Consider the following 15,396-nt stretch of genomic DNA (forward strand, 5'->3'; position numbering starts at 1 on the left):
AATAAATTTTTGAAATTATCAATTAAAGTATATTATACATCACTTGCTCTTGACTTACCAATTGAGATCTTTTATCTTTAGGTTTACTAATTAGTTTGTCTAATCATTGATTGAATGATTTGTGTTCTTACTTTTCTTTTTGGAACAATATATATATATATATATATATATATATATATATATATATATATATATATATTTTATTACTAGAAAGCCATTACATTGGTCCTAGGCACATAAGTAAGCATTACAGTGGTCATAGTCAAATTACTAAGCATTGCATTTCTAATACATATATTTCTCATAGCAGCTAAGTTGGTACTAGTACTAAGAGGGATTTCTTTTCTATGATTGTCCACCTCTATCATAGTTAATAGTTATTAACACCTACTAGGGTTGGTAAAGCAAAAGAGTACCTTCATCTTATCGTTCCTGAAACCTTCCTTGTGCTGCCAATAGATGTGTGAGTTTATTCCCTCCCCGAAAACTGTGGCGGATCAGCGAATTCCCTAAATTCTTTAGTGATGACTTGCATTTTGAAGGAGATTGTTATAAACTTGAACATTTTTGTGTTTGATTAACTTTCTTACCTCAGAGGAGTCTGTTTCAATTTCTAGATTTGTAATTTAGTGATTGTTGACAAGGTTAAGGCTGTGGAAAAGGGCCATGAGATCCATGAAAGTTTGATTGATGGTGATGAACTTTTTCTTAGAAACCTATCACCATATGCCCTTTTCATATCTCAAAATCCGTTCTATTCCCCCAATATTTGCAACTCTATTATAGGAGTCGTCAATGTTAAGCTTCAAGAAACCTTCAGCGGGGGGATGCCATTCTATGTGCATTGTGAGGCTAGCCCTAAGAGGATGGAATCGGGAGTTAGAGTAGAAAGTGAACTGAAGAACTTTGTGCTTTAGATTGTGGATGTTTATAGGGTGCTTGGAGTTGTTAAACACATTTTGGTCACGATTGGTCCAAATGTAGTAGATTGCAAAGGAGAAGAAAATTTCCCATTTGGCTAAAGGATTTTGCATTGAAGGATAATTGTTCTTAATCTTCAGCAGACAATTATCATTAGTATTAAAGTCTTTGTCAAAGTGTATGTGATAACTTCCCCAAAAATGCTTGGCTATAGGGCTATGAGAACGTGGTTCAGGGATTCAAGATTTAAACTACAAATAGGGCATAATTTATCATTACTAACGTTAATGGTTTGGAGATACAATTTTGAGGAAAACCTATTATGGGAGCATTGTCATAGGAAGTATTTAATTTTATTGAGGGACTTTACATCCCAAATTCATTGGAAGTTGTAAATGTTGGGATTGGAAGGTTGAAACATTTTTCGGAGGTAGGTTTAGGTAAAGAGGTCTTGTAGTTTAGGGACCATATAGGAAAATTTGATCCAGAATGACTATCTAAAGGAATTTGATAGTTGCGATCAACAAGACCCGTCGAGATGGGAAAAGAGAAGTTATTAAGATTCCAATTTCCGTTATTAATAATCCTAACAACTTTCATGTTAATTTCATTCTTATTGATAGTGACTTCATTGAGGGATCTATTATTATTGTTTGGAGGGGTCCAATTGTTATGTCATATGTTAACTCTATTTCCATCTGTAAGCACTCAATGCCTTGATTGTAAACCTTCCACCAATTGAGAATATTTTTCCATATAAAGGAACCTCCTTTGGTAGGCTATTTCTTTTCTATTATTTAGAGAGCATACAGTTTGCCCAAAAAAGCTGAGAGCCTAGGAAGAGCCTTCATGCTAAGCTGCCTAACGTGTGTTGTTCTTAGAGCCTTCAAGTTAATTGCATTCTTAACTTTGAGAATGAGGCAAATATAAGTCTCATTTCTTTCATGAAGAAGGAACCCACTTGCAAAAACTTGATGACAAAAGCGTCTAATAGATACCCCTACTATGCTGTTAAAATTCTGGTAGAAAAACAAGTGGAGGCCATCCAGGCCCGGGGACTTGAAGTGTTGGAAAGAGCTAATTGCATTATGGGTTTCAAGATCTTTGAGGTTTCTATTTAGATTAGACAGATCTAGTTTATGAAAAGAAGTTTATATAGTAGCGTAGGGTGTTTTAGAGTTTGTATGTCGAGTAGTGTTAATTTGCTGAAAATAATTTAGAGTGTGAGACAAGATCTCTTTATGATCAGTAATAGTAACACCATTATTGTCCAATAAACTAACTACTTTGTTTTTACTTTTTCTATTAATAACGGACATATGAAAAAACTAGTATTGGTATCACCCTTATTAACATCCTCTATCCTAAGAATACTATTAAATTATCTTATGAGATCTTTTTCTAGATTTAAGAGGAAAGTAATGGTAGGAAAATTCGAGGAGTTTTGGTTACCATTGAGTCTAGCATGAATGATCTTTTTTTTTTACGTCACCAAATGTGATATTGTGATATCCTTAGTAAATTGGTGATTATTAGCTATGAGGTCCACATTATTATAACATCTAACAACTATGATCTTAAAGTCTTGATGAGAGGTTCAAAATTGCTCTAATTCTAAAAAGTTTAGGGGCAACACTATCCTATTATTATCAAAGATTGATTAGGAGAGGATTGTTTTAGAGAAAGTCCTAGGAAGGTGGTTGATGGTTACGTTATGGTAAAGAGAGATCAATGGATTGTTTGCTAAACCATGATCTAGTTTTTCAAGGATAAGGTCATATTTCCTACGATGATTCGACCAAATATATTTGGAACCTCTAAAACACAAGTCTATTCGATCACAATAGTTCATGCATGTTGAGAAAATATTGGCTCAGGTATAGTTTATAGGTTGACCTTCTAATTTTTTGTTTTGACTCATAACTTGGTTAAAATCCTCACACATTACTCGGGGAGCGAGTAATGATTTTTGAGAGCACGGAGATTTTTCCATTGGAGAGACCTGTGGGTTGAGTTAGTAGTAGCGTAAATAATACTAAAAAGACTAGGGGTATTATTGGTGTTTACCTTGACCATGACATGCATTTCCTGATCTGATTGCCTGTAGCGAGTGACTGTCACTGAATTTTCATGCTAAAAGAGATCATCAATTCTTCTAGACCTTCCAATTGCAGGTTGTTCGAGTATACCATCAAACCTAATCATGTCTTTTAAGTTTGGCATGATATTCCATCATAATATCCCAAAAATCAAGAATAGAAGGGTTATAAATGTTAAATAAATCTTTAAGATTTCTTATAGCAACATATTAGAGGCTCCTCTGATATTCCAAATAACAAACTATTTGGCCTAGTCATCGTGGGAGTGTTTTGTTTTCGTATCTTGTTCACATCTTCCGGATGAGGAATCTCTTTTAGTGTTGGTGGGCGAATTTTGCTGTTGCTTAGTTTATTGGTGGGCGAATGTCCACTGAGCATTTGGTCGGTGTTGTTGGCCAGTTGAAGATGAAATTATTGTCTTCCACTTTCGGAAAGAACATAAGGGCTACTTCTCTTAGGCTTGTCACTTTTGTGAATGTACGGTCCTCATCCATTTCTTCCCCTTATTACCACTTACTCACGCTCTTGGGGAACTTGTTGATGAAAGTTCACTACACGAAATAGTTCTTGTTGTTGCTGTTACAGTATCGTCATTTGTGGTATCCATGGAAAAAAATCTGGTCCCCCCAATATTCTCCAGTGGTGTGTGGTGTAAAGAATGGTTGATCTAGCCTTCTTAGTGGGTTTATCATAGGGTTGGAGTGAGACGGCATGTCCCATATCAGTTGCAAGGAGTGGAATTCGACGCCACCACAGAGGAAATGGGGCTTTGTATATTGATTAATCATACATGATTCATATTACTATCCATTGCAAGCGTCATCTCTTCTGTGACTAGTTGTGCTAGAATGTTGGGGTTCGGAAGGACAATCATCACTTCCCTTCTGTCTATGTCCATTGTGAAATAGGCTGCTTGTCCGTGCAAATTTTGCTCTATCCATGAGTGGGGAGGTTGAGCCAGTGGTATTTCTTGTGTGGCATATGCTACTGGAGGATTTGGTATCTGATTGGTGTTCATGCTCGTTTCTGTTGGTTCTTTCTGATTAAGTGTTGAGAGTCTATTTTTTTCATGCAATGGAATTTTCAACCTTTTCTTTTGGACTGTATTGAGGGGATTTTATATTAATAGGAGAGGGACTAAGAGTGGTTGGTTGAAAAATACAGGGTAATGATTGAATATCTGTAGATTTTGATTGAATCTGAAGTGGATTGGTGGGGCTATTGATATGCTAGTAGAATTCGGTTTAAGGATTTGCATCATATTTTCATTAAAAACTTGGAAAGAGGCTTTCTCCAAGTGTTTCATTCATATAATTTCAGTGGCTTACTTTTTTGTATGACACATGTCACTATTTCTAGTGGGAATAACTTGGGAAGTATTATTTACTACTTGAGGGTTTGTTACTTGGTTTTCTATGGGGCCACATGTCTATCTCTGATAGCCCCAAAAGATAAATTCATCATTGGAATTATCGAAGGAGGGGAGGGGTATGTTACAGTGGGTTCAGTTGTCTCTAAAGGGTCGGATCTTGTATTTGCTACGGAGTTGAAATTTATTGTTACTGTAGAAATCCTCTAGGTTATTTAATTGAGGGAGAATATTAATTTTACTAGCAATCCTTCTGCTTGTACCTTCATAATTATTGGGAAAAGAAAGCATACTTGTTTGCAGTTTCAAATGATTATTTCTATGATCATTATCCTTGCCTTCTCTAAGATAGGTTCCTTTCCTATGTTGGTAGCTTTTCAAAAGCTACCGTCTTCAATTCGTTACTATATTGTAGTTGACTTTTGTTGTTAATTTGCTTAGCCAAGATTGGTGAACAACATCTTTGTGGGTTCCCAATTCTTCCACACCCGTGGCAGAGTTGATCCTTTCCTTTATATTTGATTTGTTGTTTATAGTTCCCGATATTTATGTGTGATTTAACTGGCTTGTTAAGTGGAACTTCTTTGCAAAGTCCAGCATATCTCCCTAGCAAGGTGGCGCCTATGCATGCATCAATTTTTAGTAGTTTCCCAATGGAATATCTAATCTTTTTTAGTATTATAGCACCATAGAACTTAGGGGAAGTGGAGGTAGTCTGATCCAATATGTTGATTTCTCCTCCGCCGCCTCTGAGGCTACAAAATTTGGGGGACACCTTTGAACTTTGAGAAAGTTCCCATTTATAAACCAAGGGCCCTTGCTGAGTACTATGCTCAGATGTTCCTCTTTTGTGAATCTTGCCATGTAGTAATCTTATCCTAGATCTTTTAGGGGGAATGGTTCAGTAACTTTCCACATTTGTAGAAGTTTACTTTTTAGTATATGATATGGAATTTTTTCCCCCAAGAGTTTGATAATTAAGGAGAATTTTTATGGCGAATATATACAATTTAATCTTGTTAAGTACTTACTTATCACTATATCACAAATTTTATTAGTCTACAATACAATGCACCAATCCCAAAAATGCACACATTCATATATACAAAGTCATATATAAATTTATGTATTTTTACACATAAAAGATTAAAATTAAATATTTGACAAATAAGAATCAATTCTTTTGTAAAAGATTAATATGTTGATTATGCAATTATTTCATTTTGTGCAGAAAAATGAAGAAATCTATTCAAGCGGCATACAAAGCCTTCAAGATGTCAAAAAGTCCAGGTCATGTCGTATATAAATGTTTCAATTTTTAATTAAAGTACTTTTAAGACAATTTTGAAAAAAATTCTTGAAGGAAACTCAATATCTATTTCTATAGACTTTTTATTTTTTTTTAAAAGCTAGTAAAAAATTTATATTATTATTTTGCCTAACATTTGTATTTTGTTTTTATTGTAGGGTTGATTCCAATGATAATGATGAGACTTAGGTAGCACATGAATTTACAATGAAGATGAGATGAGGATCATAATTGCTGAAGATTATGATTTTAAAAAAGTTAGTTATGGTGACGTAAAACTATATCTTATAAATTTTATTGACGCTCATGTCTAAGTATTGAACATTACAGTATATTTTGCTTTTCTGTAATTAATTTCTCATCACGTGCTTTGCACGTATATGTTAAGCTATTGGCGCACTATTTTAAAAAAGATCATCAATATTATTAAATCAAGTCTTTGAATTTATAATGTTTATATAAGAATAACATAAGAATAACATACATTTTCTTAGTGAAAGTTATCAATATGGATCATCAAAAAATGACTTGTTTGATGATGATTGTGCATATATTATGCATCAATCATATATGCATCAATCATAGCAAGGGAGATATCTATGGCACTAGCTATATCTTGTCAGGTGCCACCAAATTTAAAATCACTATTTGAATCACATAATTACTTTGTCAAGCTTAACTAAAAGCTAGTATTTGACCATAGAATCACAAATAGGAGAAAAAGACAAATATACCCCCCGAACTATGGTAAATGGTATGCAAATACCTTCCATCATACTTTTGGGACATTGATGCCTCTACCGCCTAAAAGTTAGAATGTATATACCCTTTATACTAACAGATATACAATGAAATATTGTTAAGAGACCCTTTTTGAGTAATTATTCCAATCTAAAATGTAGTTTTACACTGAACAAAGAGAAATCTTGTTTTCTAATGAGCAATGATGTTAAGATATATTTCAGAGTAGTTACCTATTTTAAGAGGATAATTTGAGCGATTATCTCCAATCAGAGACAAAATTGTTTTTATACATTTGGGCAAGAGCATATATTATTAGAAGTAGTATTGAGAATCGATATAGGTCAAAGTTCAGAAAACTCATAGCCACCATAAACCATGTCTTGCCAACATGGTACATGATCATACTTTTTAGACGAATCTTTAGTGTCTTCGGGTAAAGCTTAGTAGATCAACTTGGTTGAGATGTTTTATATCCCGACATAATGTAGGACGGTTCTAACAATGTGGACAACACATTCTATCATCACGTAACTTATAGTGATGATTGTTAGTTAGAGAATCTTCCAATAGAGTTAATGTGTATTTTTACATATCACTTATTATGTTCAGTTCATAAATTAGTACGTATTTTGTAAAGCTTAAAATGATTTAACTCCTATATTTCTTTACATTCAGCTTAAGTGTAGTTTTATTACATTAGTTATTTAACTTCGGCTATATTACATACTCGTAAATTTAGATATATTGATGTCATTTGACCTTCATCTTTTTATGATGATGAAACGAGTGTTCATAATTATCAACCTGCATTTTGTTACGATCACTCTGCACTCCGGGTAGCTTTTGGTGAGCTTCTTGTATTCTAGATGACTTCACATTACTTTAAGTTTGGTATTTTTAAGGCGTCATGAGTCTTGTCCCGGCACATATCTTAAATATTAGAGGCTTCATAGATAGAATGAGTTAAGAGTCATTCACAATTTACTTTTCCTTGAGATGTCTTTGCAAACTTTTATTCTTATGTCATTGAGTATTTTACAACTACAATTTTAGTTGAGTATTTAATTTGAGTTTAAATATTAAAAATTATATTTTAAGCCCATTACACTACAAAAAAAGGGGGTCATTTTATGGAGGGGTTTTAATCGATTTGTGGGAGTTTTTGACCCACACAAAGTTAATTGAGGCGGTTTTAGAAACTGTTACAATTACCTATGTCACGAGCATAATTGTGACGGTTTAATAGAACCTTCATTACATCCTCCACAAAATGATTTTGTAATTTGTGGTAATTCATTACCCCTTAAATATGATTTTAGAATTTTAATAAATATACTATACAAGGGTTTATAACTCACAATTAATATAGTCTCAATATCTTATTTAATTTTCTTGAAAAGGTTTTTATCTTTTTATTTTACCCTCCCTAGGAGCTCCCACCCCTTTTGCTCCCTTGGTGACTCCAACTTGCAACCCAACTTCTACCCCTTTTGCTTCGTTGATGACTCAAACTCGCAACCTTTGAGTTGGAAGTTAGGGGTGCTTACCATCCAACCAACTCCCTTTCTTCATTAAAAAACTTGAGTTCTGTCATTTATAACATACTCTACATTTAAAATATTCAAGTTACAAAATAACATAAATCTTAATTCATGACAAATTGACACAATTAGTAACTATGTTTGAAAACTTAAAGTTTAAAACTTTAACAAGTGATATTTCACATCAAACAAATATAAAAAAGGTAATATAATAATTTAATTATAGTGATTTGTGTTTACTATTATTGTTTCATATTTTCTTTCATCACAACAACACCATATATTCTTATAACAAAATAATATTTTGTTTATATATTTTTAGATAAATTTCACATTTTAATAAGTTTATATTCATTATTTTTTAGATAAATATAATTTTCTACATTCATATGTAAAAATTATCTTAACTATATGGTCAATGGGTCTTAATAGAACTTCCGAATATTTAAAACTTGTATCTTAAGTCAAATATTATATATATATATATATATATATATATATATATATGTATGTATGTATGTATGTATGTATGTATGTATGTATGTATGTATGTATGTATGTATGTATGTATAGTTTTATTGGGGTCGATACATAAATCACCTTAAATCTAAGAAGCCGAGTGGGTGGGTTGGTCCGGTGGAGAGAAAAAAAAATCATATAAGACCTTAATATCTTTTTTTTAACCATTCAATTACATATCATAGGAGTGACATTTTCATCTGTTATTTCATTCTCTTGAAAAAATAAACCTAAATATCTAAATTGTATGTACTTTGATACCGCAATTCAATTACAATGAATTTTACTCTTGTCATGCTAATTCAACATGCAATGCATATAATCAGTTGTATTTCTACTTTCCATGATTACCTTGTTTTCTAAAGTATTTTCTATATTTCATGTTTTTTATTTATTTCCTATTTTGTACAAGTGTAGCAAATTATAATGAATTATGACATTTACAAAGCTTCACAATTTATTGTATTTTGCAGAGGCTATCAAAAACCTCCACAGTAAATCCGCTAGAAATTATTATAAATTGCGGTGTTGACAAAACCTCACAATTTGGTGCAAGTTGTGGAGGTTATGACACGTCTCCATAATATAATATCACAAAATAAATTATATCGAATGGGTTAAAATAAGCGTTACAAAATGATTTATAGTGTATTATTTTAAAACCCCACAAATGAACCTCTGCCAATTAGCCTTTTTTTGGTAGTGTTACCGCGTGAATGATTATTCCACTAAGTAGTCAGTCAAACCAAGAATTCAATTGAGGATCAGTTACGTTTCTCGAGTGCCAGCCACATCCAGGGTGTAGGCTCGAGGTGTGATATCTAGTCAGCCAAATGTGAATATATTTACTAGCATGAAGGATTTCTTTCCAAAAAATTAAAATATATCAGTTACTTTTAAATAAAAACAGTCAAGTCTATTTACTTATTATTATTTAAATCAAATTATTTCTTATACAATCTGATTAGTCAACTCAATATTCTTTAAATTCGTGTTAAGAGAGACAATTACAAGGAAAACATCTCTCTGTTAAGTAATTATTTAGGAGTTCTCAATATTTGTGACAAAGATGAATGATGCAGATGCAAGGGGTAAATGTGCAGCATGTAAGTACCAAAACAAAAGATGTGATGAGAATTGTCCATTAGCTCCGTTTTTTCCTTCCAACAAAATTGATGAATTTGATAAAGTCATTCGACTTTTCAGCTTCGATTTTCTCAAAGATATGCTGAATTCTGTTACTACTAATGAGGAAAAGGCAAAAATGGTTGAAACCCTAATTTTAGAGACGAAGATTAGGTCTGAAAATCCTGTGTACGGGAGCATTGCTGTTACAGAAAAATTGAGTCTAGAAATTGAAAACACTCAAAAGGAGCTTGATTTAATACAAAAAACAATTGCTTTTTACAAAGAATTGGATGGAAGATCATCCTTGAACAAGGTATGTTTTCTTCAATTTTTATTTGTTATTCTTTATAATTTTTATTTTTTCGATGCTTTTGTCGTATTGTATTCAAAATAAATTTTGAAATTATCAATTAATGTATATTATACATCACTTGCTCATGATTGAATGATTTGTGTTCTCACTTTTCTTTTTGGAACAATATATATATATATATATATATATTAAATATATATATTATATTACTAGAAAGCCATTACATTGGTCCTAGGCACATAAGTAAGCATTACAGTGGTCATAGTCAAATTACTAAGCATTGCATTTCTAATACATATATTTCTCATAGCAGCTAAGTTGGTACTAGTACTAAGAGGGATTTCTTTTCTATGATTGTCCACCTCTATCATAGTTAATAGTTATTAACACCTACTAGGGTTGGTAAAGCAAAAGAGTACCTTCATCTTATCGTTCCTGAAACCTTCCTTGTGCTGCCAATAGATGTGTGAGTTTATTCCCTCCCCGAAAACTGTGGCGGATCAGCGAATTCCCTAAATTCTTTAGTGATGACTTGCATTTTGAAGGAGATTGTTATAAACTTGAACATTTTTGTGTTTGATTAACTTTCTTACCTCAGAGGAGTCTGTTTCAATTTCTAGATTTGTAATTTAGTGATTGTTGACAAGGTTAAGGCTGTGGAAAAGGGCCATGAGATCCATGAAAGTTTGATTGATGGTGATGAACTTTTTCTTAGAAACCTATCACCATATGCCCTTTTCATATCTCAAAATCCGTTCTATTCCCCCAATATTTGCAACTCTATTATAGGAGTCGTCAATGTTAAGCTTCAAGAAACCTTCAGCGGGGGGATGCCATTCTATGTGCATTGTGAGGCTAGCCCTAAGAGGATGGAATCGGGAGTTAGAGTAGAAAGTGAACTGAAGAACTTTGTGCTTTAGATTGTGGATGTTTATAGGGTGCTTGGAGTTGTTAAACACATTTTGGTCACGATTGGTCCAAATGTAGTAGATTGCAAAGGAGAAGAAAATTTCCCATTTGGCTAAAGGATTTTGCATTGAAGGATAATTGTTCTTAATCTTCAGCAGACAATTATCATTAGTATTAAAGTCTTTGTCAAAGTGTATGTGATAACTTCCCCAAAAATGCTTGGCTATAGGGCTATGAGAACGTGGTTCAGGGATTCAAGATTTAAACTACAAATAGGGCATAATTTATCATTACTAACGTTAATGGTTTGGAGATACAATTTTGAGGAAAACCTATTATGGGAGCATTGTCATAGGAAGTATTTAATTTTATTGAGGGACTTTACATCCCAAATTCATTGGAAGTTGTAAATGTTGGGATTGGAAGGTTGAAACATTTTTCGGAGGTAGGTTTAGGTAAAGAGGTCTTGTAGTTTAGGGACCATATAGGAAAATTTGATCCAGAATGACTATCTAAAGGAATTTGATAGTTGCGATCAACAAGACCCGTCGAGATGGGAAAAGAGAAGTTATTAAGATTCCAATTTCCGTTATTAATAATCCTAACAACTTTCATGTTAATTTCATTCTTATTGATAGTGACTTCATTGAGGGATCTATTATTATTGTTTGGAGGGGTCCAATTGTTATGTCATATGTTAACTCTATTTCCATCTGTAAGCACTCAATGCCTTGATTGTAAACCTTCCACCAATTGAGAATATTTTTCCATATAAAGGAACCTCCTTTGGTAGGCTATTTCTTTTCTATTATTTAGAGAGCATACAGTTTGCCCAAAAAAGCTGAGAGCCTAGGAAGAGCCTTCATGCTAAGCTGCCTAACGTGTGTTGTTCTTAGAGCCTTCAAGTTAATTGCATTCTTAACTTTGAGAATGAGGCAAATATAAGTCTCATTTCTTTCATGAAGAAGGAACCCACTTGCAAAAACTTGATGACAAAAGCGTCTAATAGATACCCCTACTATGCTGTTAAAATTCTGGTAGAAAAACAAGTGGAGGCCATCCAGGCCCGGGGACTTGAAGTGTTGGAAAGAGCTAATTGCATTATGGGTTTCAAGATCTTTGAGGTTTCTATTTAGATTAGACAGATCTAGTTTATGAAAAGAAGTTTATATAGTAGCGTAGGGTGTTTTAGAGTTTGTATGTCGAGTAGTGTTAATTTGCTGAAAATAATTTAGAGTGTGAGACAAGATCTCTTTATGATCAGTAATAGTAACACCATTATTGTCCAATAAACTAACTACTTTGTTTTTACTTTTTCTATTAATAACGGACATATGAAAAAACTAGTATTGGTATCACCCTTATTAACATCCTCTATCCTAAGAATACTATTAAATTATCTTATGAGATCTTTTTCTAGATTTAAGAGGAAAGTAATGGTAGGAAAATTCGAGGAGTTTTGGTTACCATTGAGTCTAGCATGAATGATCTTTTTTTTTTACGTCACCAAATGTGATATTGTGATATCCTTAGTAAATTGGTGATTATTAGCTATGAGGTCCACATTATTATAACATCTAACAACTATGATCTTAAAGTCTTGATGAGAGGTTCAAAATTGCTCTAATTCTAAAAAGTTTAGGGGCAACACTATCCTATTATTATCAAAGATTGATTAGGAGAGGATTGTTTTAGAGAAAGTCCTAGGAAGGTGGTTGATGGTTACGTTATGGTAAAGAGAGATCAATGGATTGTTTGCTAAACCATGATCTAGTTTTTCAAGGATAAGGTCATATTTCCTACGATGATTCGACCAAATATATTTGGAACCTCTAAAACACAAGTCTATTCGATCACAATAGTTCATGCATGTTGAGAAAATATTGGCTCAGGTATAGTTTATAGGTTGACCTTCTAATTTTTTGTTTTGACTCATAACTTGGTTAAAATCCTCACACATTACTCGGGGAGCGAGTAATGATTTTTGAGAGCACGGAGATTTTTCCATTGGAGAGACCTGTGGGTTGAGTTAGTAGTAGCGTAAATAATACTAAAAAGACTAGGGGTATTATTGGTGTTTACCTTGACCATGACATGCATTTCCTGATCTGATTGCCTGTAGCGAGTGACTGTCACTGAATTTTCATGCTAAAAGAGATCATCAATTCTTCTAGACCTTCCAATTGCAGGTTGTTCGAGTATACCATCAAACCTAATCATGTCTTTTAAGTTTGGCATGATATTCCATCATAATATCCCAAAAATCAAGAATAGAAGGGTTATAAATGTTAAATAAATCTTTAAGATTTCTTATAGCAACATATTAGAGGCTCCTCTGATATTCCAAATAACAAACTATTTGGCCTAGTCATCGTGGGAGTGTTTTGTTTTCGTATCTTGTTCACATCTTCCGGATGAGGAATCTCTTTTAGTGTTGGTGGGCGAATTTTGCTGTTGCTTAGTTTATTGGTGGGCGAATGTCCACTGAGCATTTGGTCGGTGTTGTTGGCCAGTTGAAGATGAAATTATTGTCTTCCACTTTCGGAAAGAACATAAGGGCTACTTCTCTTAGGCTTGTCACTTTTGTGAATGTACGGTCCTCATCCATTTCTTCCCCTTATTACCACTTACTCACGCTCTTGGGGAACTTGTTGATGAAAGTTCACTACACGAAATAGTTCTTGTTGTTGCTGTTACAGTATCGTCATTTGTGGTATCCATGGAAAAAAATCTGGTCCCCCCAATATTCTCCAGTGGTGTGTGGTGTAAAGAATGGTTGATCTAGCCTTCTTAGTGGGTTTATCATAGGGTTGGAGTGAGACGGCATGTCCCATATCAGTTGCAAGGAGTGGAATTCGACGCCACCACAGAGGAAATGGGGCTTTGTATATTGATTAATCATACATGATTCATATTACTATCCATTGCAAGCGTCATCTCTTCTGTGACTAGTTGTGCTAGAATGTTGGGGTTCGGAAGGACAATCATCACTTCCCTTCTGTCTATGTCCATTGTGAAATAGGCTGCTTGTCCGTGCAAATTTTGCTCTATCCATGAGTGGGGAGGTTGAGCCAGTGGTATTTCTTGTGTGGCATATGCTACTGGAGGATTTGGTATCTGATTGGTGTTCATGCTCGTTTCTGTTGGTTCTTTCTGATTAAGTGTTGAGAGTCTATTTTTTTCATGCAATGGAATTTTCAACCTTTTCTTTTGGACTGTATTGAGGGGATTTTATATTAATAGGAGAGGGACTAAGAGTGGTTGGTTGAAAAATACAGGGTAATGATTGAATATCTGTAGATTTTGATTGAATCTGAAGTGGATTGGTGGGGCTATTGATATGCTAGTAGAATTCGGTTTAAGGATTTGCATCATATTTTCATTAAAAACTTGGAAAGAGGCTTTCTCCAAGTGTTTCATTCATATAATTTCAGTGGCTTACTTTTTTGTATGACACATGTCACTATTTCTAGTGGGAATAACTTGGGAAGTATTATTTACTACTTGAGGGTTTGTTACTTGGTTTTCTATGGGGCCACATGTCTATCTCTGATAGCCCCAAAAGATAAATTCATCATTGGAATTATCGAAGGAGGGGAGGGGTATGTTACAGTGGGTTCAGTTGTCTCTAAAGGGTCGGATCTTGTATTTGCTACGGAGTTGAAATTTATTGTTACTGTAGAAATCCTCTAGGTTATTTAATTGAGGGAGAATATTAATTTTACTAGCAATCCTTCTGCTTGTACCTTCATAATTATTGGGAAAAGAAAGCATACTTGTTTGCAGTTTCAAATGATTATTTCTATGATCATTATCCTTGCCTTCTCTAAGATAGGTTCCTTTCCTATGTTGGTAGCTTTTCAAAAGCTACCGTCTTCAATTCGTTACTATATTGTAGTTGACTTTTGTTGTTAATTTGCTTAGCCAAGATTGGTGAACAACATCTTTGTGGGTTCCCAATTCTTCCACACCCGTGGCAGAGTTGATCCTTTCCTTTATATTTGATTTGTTGTTTATAGTTCCCGATATTTATGTGTGATTTAACTGGCTTGTTAAGTGGAACTTCTTTGCAAAGTCCAGCATATCTCCCTAGCAAGGTGGCGCCTATGCATGCATCAATTTTTAGTAGTTTCCCAATGGAATATCTAATCTTTTTTAGTATTATAGCACCATAGAACTTAGGGGAAGTGGAGGTAGTCTGATCCAATATGTTGATTTCTCCTCCGCCGCCTCTGAGGCTACAAAATTTGGGGGACACCTTTGAACTTTGAGAAAGTTCCCATTTATAAACCAAGGGCCCTTGCTGAGTACTATGCTCAGATGTTCCTCTTTTGTGAATCTTGCCATGTAGTAATCTTATCCTAGATCTTTTAGGGGGAATGGTTCAGTAACTTTCCACATTTGTAGAAGTTTACTTTTTAGTATATGATATGGAATTTTTTCCCCCAAGAGTTTGATAATTAAGGAGAATTTTTATGGCGAATATATACAATTTAATCTTGTTAAGTACTTACTTATCACTATATCACAAATTTTATTAGTCT

This window comes from Solanum lycopersicum, chromosome 9 (genome assembly GCF_036512215.1).
Source record: "Solanum lycopersicum chromosome 9, SLM_r2.1".
In the NCBI taxonomy this organism is placed as follows: Eukaryota; Viridiplantae; Streptophyta; class Magnoliopsida; order Solanales; family Solanaceae; genus Solanum; species Solanum lycopersicum.